This window comes from Lygodium microphyllum, chromosome 3, assembly GCF_053477565.2.
Source record: "Lygodium microphyllum isolate KBCC chromosome 3, Lygodium_microphyllum_v1.1.10, whole genome shotgun sequence".
Taxonomy (NCBI): Eukaryota; Viridiplantae; Streptophyta; class Polypodiopsida; order Schizaeales; family Lygodiaceae; genus Lygodium; species Lygodium microphyllum.
The window spans coordinates 115,869,442-115,880,362 of NC_141137.1; the positions used below are offsets into that span (position 1 = coordinate 115,869,442).

Below are 10,921 nucleotides of genomic sequence, written 5' to 3' on the forward strand. Positions count from 1 at the left end.
TGTGTTTGCTTTTGTCTAAATATAGAGTAAGGCATTTGAGCATCCTGTGCCCAAATACAAATATCGAATAATGAAATATTAAACCGAGCACCTATGCGCATACAAGATAATAAATGTTTTGTCAAGCACTTGAATTAATTAGTGTGCTTGAATAAATATTAGTGCCACGCCTTTAGTGATAAGGCATGCGCCCATAAAAAATAGTAATTCTTCTAGGCATTTAGATTCACGTCATCACGCGGTTCTACCCGCCACCTACTCTACACATCAACTGAAGCATTCACAATTGTTAGAAAATAATTAAATTAAACCCAACAAAAGTGAATACCTAGCAGTCTTCAGCTACAAAATAATTAAGTAGGTTGGAACTCTATCCTAACCTTAATTTAATTCGAGTACACACTCTAAACTCATAAATCTCTATTAATTTAATATGTATTTTACGGAATCACTCGCTATGGAATCACCCATGTGCACATTAAATTAATCTGATGCTCGAAAAGGACAAGCATTCCTGTCAGCTTCTCGCACAAGGGATCCACCTTGTGTACGAGCCTTGACAAATAAATATAATCATGGAATCCACCATGGAATATGCCTCCTAGTATCATACCCCCGAGGTGGGATAACAATTTTCCTCAATTGCTATTAACTCAATGTGGAGCAAGCAGTGAGGGGTAAGCACTTAGGTCTCGAGCGTGCATCCATTGAGCCTCTTCAACAGGATGATTTTTAAACTTAAATAGATATTCTAGTGGTCATAAAGTCAATGTCTAGAATAGTTTCATGTTCAAGGATTTTAGTTTATTCTTCTAACAAAGGAGGGTTTTCATAGACAGAGTGGACACATAATTGGCCTCTAAAAGGTCATAGCAAACTGATATGAAAAGTATTATGGATCTTTCAATGTTTGGGCAGTTCTAATTTAAATGCATTGTCATTCATCTTGTGAAATATTTTGAAAGGTCCATAAACCTAGGTGCTAATTTAACAATAGGGTGTTTCTCAACACTTTGCAATCTTCGCTTTTCAATGCGTAACTATATATAATCATCAATATTGAAACTCATGGCTTGTCTTTTCTTGTTAGCTTGTTTAGTGTATGATTGCTAGGCTTTCACAATCATATCTTTAACTTGAGAAAAAATAGTAGCATGCGCATTGGCAATATCATCAGCAACTTTAACTTTGTTCGACAATGATGTGACAGGTATAAGCAATCTATGTCCATAAATGATTTCAAAAGGTGCTTTATACGTAGCTTTGTGTGGTGTATTATTGTATGAAAATTGAAGTAGATGTAAATGTGTATCCCATGTTTGTGGTTTTGAAATTGTGTATGCACACAAAAGATCTATAATTGTACTATTAGTAGCTTTTGTATGCCCATTGGTTGCAAGATGGAATGGAGATGAGAAATCAATCTTAGTACCCAAATTAGCAAACAAAGTAGTCAAAAAATTATTGCAAAATCTAGAATCACGATCATAGGCAAACCATGATTAGTGAAAACAATCTTCAAAAACAATTGTGCAGCTTGAGATGCAGTTAATGTTTTCTTGCATGGTAGAAAATATGCTTGTTTACTAAATTGATCTACTATAGTCCAAATCATATCATGATTAGCTTGTGTATTAGGCAAACCAGTTATAAAATCCATTGAAATATGTTCCCATGGACGGTCAAGAATTGGTAAAGGCATTAACAAATCATATTTCTTACCATGGTGTCACTTGACTCTTTGGCAAATTAAACACTTAGAAACCAAAGTTAAAAACATCAGATTCCATTTGTGACCAATAAAAATCTTCAATCAATCTTCTTAAAGTGGAAATAATACCTCTATGTCCTCGATATGGAGGACAATGAATTTCGTGCAACACAAATGATCTAAATTGAATAGTGACACACAGTCTTTTCTCATAAAACATAAGTCCATCAAAATAAGATAAAGAATAAATTGGAATACAGTTATTAGCAACCAATTTGTTCCAAACAGCTTGAAAACTGGGGTCATGGTCATAGGTATCCTTCATAGGAGTAAGGGAATCAAAGGATAGAACATAAATATTATGGATAATTGGTCTTCTACTCAAGGCATTGGCAACAACATTCTCTCTTCCTGGATGATATTGGATAAGTGGATGAAAACTTTGAATGAAAGCAGCCCATTTAATATGGTGGTCAGAAATTTGTGGCTGACTAAGGAGATGTTTGATACTTTATTGGATAGTTTTAAGCATGAATTCAAATCCCATTAGATAGTGTTTCCATTGATGTAAAGCTTGTACTACAGCTAACAATTCTTTATCATATGTGGAATACTTCAACTCAAAATGTTTAAGTTTGCAACTAGAATAGGCTATGGGATGTGAATCTTGCATGAGGACAGCTCTTATTCCTAATCCGCTAGAATTAGTGACCACTAGGAAGAATGATCGACTAAAATTAGGTAATTGAAAGACATGTGCATGTATTAAAACATGTTTTAACAAATCAAAATACTTTTGCTGGTTGTCATACCAACGATACACCACAGATTTCTTTAACAATTTCATCAAAGGCAATGCAAGCAATGAAAAATTTCTCACAAATTTTTTATAAAAGCTGGCAAGGCCTAAGAAAGAACATAACTCATGCACATTTTTAGGGATTGGCCAATTCAAAATTGCCTCTATCTTTTTAGGATCAATGCAAATATGATCAAAAGAAACAACGTGACCTAAGTATTCAATCTGGGTTTGGAAAAATTCATTCTTGTCAGGGTTAGCATACAATTGATTCTCTTTCAACAATTTGAAAACTAAAGATAGATGTTCACAATGCTCATTCTCATCCTTAGTGAAAACCAAAATATTATCAAAGAAAATAATCACACAATTCTGATACTTCAAAAATATATGATTCATCATATGACTGAATGTAGCTAGTACATTGGTCAAACCGAAAGGCATAACAAGAAATTCATAATGACCAAACTAAGTTCTAAATGCAGTCTTAAAGATATTAGGTGTATCCAAGCGTACTTTATGATATTTAGATTTAAGATCTATCTTGCTAAAAACACTGGCCCCTTGTAGTTTATCCATGAGGTCATCTATCCTAGGAATCAGATGTCTATTCTTAATTGTGATTTTGTTTAGGGCACGATAGTCCATGCACATCTTATAGGTATTATTTTTATTCTTAACTAATAGGACATGTGCACCAAAAGGAGAACTACTGGGCCTAATGAGTCCTCGATTCTCAACAGTTCCTCAACTTGTGTTTGGATTTCTTTTTGTTCAATCTGATTTTGTCTATAAGGCGCTTTATATGGTGGTTGAGAACTTGGGATTTAATTTATTTTATGGTCTTTAGGACATGTAGATGATAAACTAGGTGGTAAATCAATAGCAAAACATTGTTTAAATTGTGAAAGAAATTGTGTATGCCTAGGATGCATCTATTTTTCCTTAGCTTCAATTTCATTCACCCATACTAAATATGATTTGCTACCTTTTCTCAATGCACGTTTAGCATGTGTATAACTAAGCAGTGGAAAATTATCAAAGGTGTGCAATCCGTGTAATGTGATTTGGTTTCCGTTAAAATGAATTTTCATGGAATGTATAGAATAATCTATGTCACGATTATATTTGTGTCACCAAGGCATTCCTAAAATAATATCACTAGCTTGCAAGGGCACAACCAAGAAATTTCTTCGCTCAACATAATTATCGATTTTAATCTCTAAATCATGCACTTCTTGTGTACCATTGTATGTAGTGCTTAAGAATGCAGCCTTTATGCGATAATGAGCTGGAACAATATGTAAATTCAATGTGTGCTTTCATCATCATGTAAAACAATATTTTCTTGACCATGCACAAAATATTTCATTGTTAATAACGAATGAGGATTTGGCATACCTGATAGAGTATTTGAAGCATCACTGATATCATCATCATCTTCAATGAAGTCCGGCATATCTTCATGGTCCTTTTGTCATCGGTTGCTCCCAAGTGATTGATTTGAACAACCTGCTTCTTGGATTGCTAACAGTTTGCTGCTAAGTGTCCAGGTTGATGACACTTGTAGCAAACCATAGGCTTTTCTTTGGAGACATTGTTGGTAAGGGCTGGAAGTTTGGGTATATTGGGATTTGGCTGGAGAGAAGGCTTAGGGTTTGAATTTGTATTTGATGGTAAAGTATGAGGTCAAGTCCAAGGTTTATGAAAAGAAGATGGAGCAAAGAAATTTTGATTGAATATTTGGAAGTTAGAATTGAATTGCTTTGTACCAAAGTTACCATTAATAAAAAATTATTGCGGCCACTTATCTCATCCACAAATTTTATCCTCTGCATCATGCGCTAGAGAAATCGCGCATCCTCCAAAGTCTTTGGCTTGAACATATTCACTTCCGCATAGAAGTTACCAAGCAAACTGGACATGTACTTGCGCTTGTGGGTTTCCTCAAGAACATCTTCAAGCATTCAAAGTTGAAGTAAGGCACTCCATAAACGCTTAGTGTATCGCGGGATGAATTCACATTCTCTTTGTTGCAGGAGATCCCACTGTTTGATAACTTTCTCAGGGAATTGAGGTGGAAGGAAATTCAACAAAAATTTCTTTTAAAAGGATTTCAAAGTAGAGAGATAATCAACACTCTTGTGGATAGCAATCCACATAATGATGCTCTCTCTGCTAAATGGTTAATGATGCATTTAAGTTTATCTTTTTCAGCATATTGCTCTTCATGAAAATAGTTGTCAAACTGACTAATGAAAGAAAGAACAATTTTGCCATCACATTGCCCATTAAAAGTTAAAATTTATTTTACTTATCTTGGCCTCTTTCCTAAGAGCCAGTGCATCGAGTGTTGAATCTATAGTACATCGAATAACATCTTCAGGTTGCGCTTCTTCTTGATTGACAGTGGTTTGTTAAAGTGTAGCCAATTGCGCATACAAGTTTTGATGTGCTCTTCACTCTTCTTGAAGTTGCATTATGATTAAATCCAATTTCTGCTCCATAGTCAACTCTGGCAAATCGCCTTTGCCCATAAAATTATCCATATTATGATTTGACATCCTGCAAGAATCTCAAACAACCTCACACACTCAAAATCTCATTAGAACGATGAGCGTAGCTCAAATTTGGGTTTACGAGGCTTGCTTTTTTCTTTAAATGGCTTTTGCTTTTACGATCTTTCTTTTTTTCTTAGGTAGGATAATTGAAAACAGTCTTCTTCCAAGAAAAATAGTCTTCCGCATAGACCACGAGTGACATGCTACTTGTTGTAAATCCATTCAGCCAAGTTGTAGGTGGGAACAAGGGCTTGCTGAAACTTTGAAACTGGTTTGGGAATACCATAGTGTAAACACCCGCTATGTAAAAGATTGACCATTAGACTTGAAGCTTTAGATTAAGCTCAATAACTTTAAGCTTTTAAAAAGCTTAATGATTTTAGGAATTTGATGTAGTACACTGGCACGTTCTTGATAGAATTGACGGCTGTGAGTGCATGCTTCTACCATGGATCATGAAATTGTGGAGAAATTAAGCTCCCTTTAAGCTTCTCAAGCTTCTAACTTCAAACTTCATAAAACTCATTATCTGTTTCTCTATTAATAAAAAACGACTTGTAAAGGAACTTCGTCTCTCTTGGGAGAGGTCCTTTGCAATTAGAGGGTACAATAGGGGGTTCTTCACCACCAGGAACATGCCTGTGTTGTCAGTTCGTCACAAGATAGCCTGTAGAGTCCATTTATTCCAAGAGATTCACCTTTGTGTGAGATGGTAAGCCCTTGAAAGCTCTTGATCTTAGCTTCACTTTGATACCACTAACGCAGAGATCGAATGATGTATGCTTGTGTAGCGAATGCTAGAAGGTTCGTAAGAACAAAGAATTCTACAAACCTTCATAAAAAGCAAAAGAGAATTTGCATGACATGAGATAAAAAGACAACTTGGGTGCAATCTCCCCCCATGCCTTGTGTGAGCACTTCACAAGGCATGTATTTATAGATTTATTTATATTTAAGCTTAAAAATAGCCCACTTTACAAATAGCATGCTCTTGGCTTTTGTGTTTGCTTTTGCCTAAATATAGAGTAAGGCTTTTGGGCGTCCTATGCCCATATACAAATATCGAATAATGAAATATTAAACTGAGTGCCTATGCGCATACAAGATAATAAATGTTTTGTCAAGCACTTTAACAAATAAGCTCACTTGAATAAATATGGGTGCCATGCCTTTAGTGATAAGGTGCACGTGCGCCCATCAAAAATAGTAATTCTTCTAGGCATTTGGATTCACGTCATCGCTCGGTGCTAGCCAACACCATTGCCGCCTGCTCTGCACATCAACTAAAGCATTCATATTTTTTAGAAAATAATTAAATAAAACCCAACAAAAGTGAATACCTAGTAGTCTTTAGCTCCAAAATCATTAAATAGATTGGCATTCTATCCTAATCTTAATTTAATTCAAGTGTGCACTCTAAACTCGTAAACGTCTATTAATTTAATATGTATTTTACGAAATCACCCGCTATGGAATCACCCATGTGCACATTAAATTAATTTGATGCCTGAAAAAGGATAGGCGTCCCCATCAGCTTCTCGGACAAGGAATCAACCTTGTGTACGAGCCTCGGTAAATAAATATAATCATGGAATTCATCGTTGAATATGCCTCTTGGCATCAATGTGAGGTCTCAAACCTTGGTGATTGGGCCACTTACAACTCCTCCTTGTGAGGTCTTTATTTAAGAGTATTGATTTAACATCCTTTTGGTAAACTGGCCACTTCTTTATAAGTGGCCACTGCAAGTACTATCTGCAAGTACTATGTAAAAGTGGTCCTTCTAGTAGTTGGAGCAAATGATTCTTGAAAATTAAATCCTTCAAACTATGAAAATATCTATGTAACTAATCTAGCTTTACACTCTTCTATGTGACCAAATATTTCATACCAAAGTTTACTTGTGTCCATATTAGTGGTGGATGTAAGAGCACTTAGCTCATACAAGTTGTTCCTTCTTTTTAAGGCACACCATACATCTTTGTTTCTTCATTTATGAGCTTGCAAAAGATTTGCATTTGGAGAAATCATAACACTCAAATTTAATGGATCAAGGGTGAGTGTGGTTCTGGCTCAGTTCCCAACACCATCTCTAGAAGCTCATAAGAATCAAGGAGAGTTGTAATTTTAAAGTTTCACAAAGTGTAGTTTGTACCATCTAACTTGTCTTCATTGAAGGTTGGTGAATGAATCCTTAGTGTTTGAATTGTCAATATAGTAGTAGCACCACCTATACACCAATATTGCTACCTGATACAACAAATGACATTTCTCCTCTTCATTATTGAAACCCTTGCCTCTCACATACTCTTCACTCCTTAAAGCCCCATGGACTCTGATACCATATAAAAATTTGAGCAATGAGTAGAGAACACATAGAAAATATGAGAGCTTAAGGGTAGCTAGAAGAACTTTGACTGGTAGATTGACGATGGCTTTGGAAGGATCTTCCTTTTATAACATGGGAAGTCTAGTTAGCCTCTTTGATCATATTATGAACCTTCCCTAGTAAGCCAAGGAATATTCATTCAAATGCAAAATATTTGTATTTATTATTTGTAGGTACTTAATATTGAAATTATTATTATTATTATTATTATTATTAGGTACACGGTATTGATAATCAAATAATTTTTTGATAATTGGATAATATATGACTTGTTAACTATGCAATAACTTATTAAAGATACTATAATCAAGGACATTATTAATAATTAGTATATAATATTTATTATTTAATTAGATTACTATTATTAATATCAATAATTATATAATAACTAGGTGGTTAATAATTAATATAGTATTTATTAATAATTAGAATTATTTAGCTATTATTAAATAAATATTAAATAATTGATAAGACTTAATTAATAAGTTTTTGTTATTACTTATTAATTAATATTACTATTAATAAATTATCTTTTAATATTAAATAATGAATATTTATTATCTATTATTATTATTATTATTATTATTATCATTAAAAATAATATAATTGGTATTATTCAGTAACATGGTAAAAAATAAGAGATACCCATGATTTTTGGTTTATAGATAAGTGGGTAAATTTTTGGTTGATTAATATTGAAGAGTTTGGAAAATTGGGTGAATGTTAAGAGAGAAACCAATTTTTGAGCTACTTTTGGAAAAGTTTTAGGTCAAGATATGCAAATTTACATTTATATGGGCTATTTTTTGAGTTTCCAAGGCTAAAAAATTAGCCTCTACTGACCAAGAAAACACATGAAAAATAGCCTTTGGGCTAGCCCCTAATTTTTACCTTGGTTAGTAATTAATATAAATATTATCAATTAGTCATTAGTTGCTTCATCTAGAAGCAACCCAAGGAAGTGGAGGCGGTGGGGGCTGGATTTCAAATTGGTGGAGCTGTCTACAAAAGCAGACGCAGGGGTGGGAGACATGCCACACAAGAACAACTTTAGGTTAGGTTGGATTCAGTTTTTCTTTGAGCATTCTCTGATGTAGTTTTGTTTTGACACAGTTATTCTTGGTTTGCATTCCTACAATGGTGATTTGGGGCTTGCACTCAAAGAAACAGTGTATGACATGAACTACAATATGCAAAGCAAAATAGAAAACAGCTGGCTAGTTTAGAAAGGACCTCATAGTAGGGATTGTCAAATGCGTGAGACCCCATTTACCAATTGTATCCCAAGAAAGAGTTGGTGGGATGGATTTAAAAGGACACACCCACAGCTCACATTTCAAGTGACCAAAAATCTAGAGAAGGCAAGGGCAATTAGTCTTCATCCAAAAGTGGTAAAAACTTTCCATGATAACTTGCAACCCATGTACAATCTACATAATTACCCTCTAGAGAACATATGATACTAATGAAACAGGAGTGCAAGGTTGCAAGGACAAAGGCATGCGAATGTTGGCTCGAAAGGGCTCAAAATCTATGTATGGCATAGCATTAGATAACCATGAATGGCCCGTTATTCTTTGTTGTGTCAATGCTCTTAGAAAAGCCCTTCCAAGTTATTACATTTTTGAAGGGAAGAGAGCCATGCTAAATTACTTGATGAAATGCGAAGATGGAGATGTTATGTCAATGTAGAATAAAGCATAGATGATTGGGAAACTATTTGGGGCATGGCTAGAATATTTCAAAATTACGATGCCCACCCCTCCATCCCCCTTGAACCAACATTTGTGATTCATTGTTGATGGCCATGGAAGCCACATATGCCTTGAGGTCATACAAAGGTTCAAGATTGGGGCATAGCCATCATTACACTACCTTCACACACATCTCACAAGCCCTAGTCATTAGATGTATTTGTTTGTAAGCCCTTCAATGCCAATTTTTTCAAGGAGAGAAACCTTTGGCAATCCCGGAAGTTCTCCACACATGCAAGCAAGAGTGAACTAGTTGGCATTGCATCTAGGGCCTTGACTATAGCTTGCACAGAAAGCAATATTCAAGTAGGCTTTAGGGAAATTGGACTTTGGCCCTTAAACCATGAAATTCTCAACTCTCACAATTTCCCTGCTCAAATTTGGATGTAAATGTGCAAATTCAATACATCAACTATGATGTTGATGGCATGGATGCCCAAAACTACAACTATGTCTCAGAAACCCAATTTATGGAGGATGCTCAATATGGCCTAGATGCCCAAGAAATGGTAGATTTAAGCCATGTTCCTAAAACACCAATCATGGAGGATTTGGGAGGACATGTTATTGCTACACTTTGCCACTTGTCTACTACATGTTTGTAGACTGCTCTAGCTCTTTAATACTCACCTTATCTTAGTTCATCAAGAGTCTCCAAGCCAAGAATGCAAAGAAGGATGAGATTGAGAGGTAGGAGGAGGAAAACTAAATATTAGGAGATAAAAAAAGGCAAGAGAATCAAGCTCTTTCCAAATCTCCCAAGCACCAAAGGGAAGAAGAGCACATTGCCAAAGAGTGTAGGAAAATGTGGGATACTCCTTCCCCTTAAAGATGTGGCAAAACTATTCACATAGTAGGCCATAGTGGTCACGATGATCAACGTACTATTATAATCTTTGTAATCTAGTCTATTGCAAAGAAAGATATCCCCTAGAATACCATGATTGTCTCTCTTATACAAGCTAATATTCTCCACTAGGCACTTTATGCCTAGATTATCACTAGGAGTGCTTCCTACCAATGTTGAAGCATTTGTATCAATAACAATTAGGATACTTTGGTTTCTAATGCATGCTTAATGTGGCAAGAGGATTCATCACATTTCTCCTCATGTTTTACAATGGTATCATTAATAGTTAGACATCGATGTTAGTAATTATGAAATCTTTTCATAGAAGCATAAAATCTATTTAAAAAAATATGTGTAATATCATGCTTTTTACACAGTATGAAGAAGCCTTTGCATCGCACCTTTCAATTGAGAATGTGAGGTAACTTGTCGTGTTGAGCAACTTGCTGATTGGGGGTGAAATTGATGCAAAGTCAACAAGTAGGACAAGTCCTAGAACTCTCACTCACTTACACCAATCATGGGGGCTACAACTTGTGTGTGAGCAAAATATACTATTCTCATAATAAAATGGCAATAGGTGATAGAATTGAACATATCTATGGTAGCAAATCTCTATAAACAAAGGAGTACCCATATTAGTCTAGTGATCACATTGGGTAGGCTCTCTATTACCCATGTGTTAAAGATTGCCCCAATTGTAGGAGTTACGAGTGGTGCATTGAAGAGTTGATTGGAGTGGAGGAGTAATAGTGACCCAGTACAACACATGGGTTGGGAATGTCCCATCCCTTGACAAGGCACATGGGTAGGGAGAAGGCCCACCACTATAGCGACATCTATATAATAGGAGGGTG

The 10,921-nt window shown here is 35.3% G+C and overlaps 1 pseudogene; it reads left to right on the top strand.

Annotated features, from left to right (window-relative positions):
- The first annotated feature begins 8,960 nt into the window (after positions 1 to 8,960).
- On the top strand, positions 8,961 to 9,604 carry LOC148038792 (MFS-type transporter clz9-like; annotated as a pseudogene).
- The last annotated feature ends 1,317 nt before the right edge of the window (positions 9,605 to 10,921 follow it).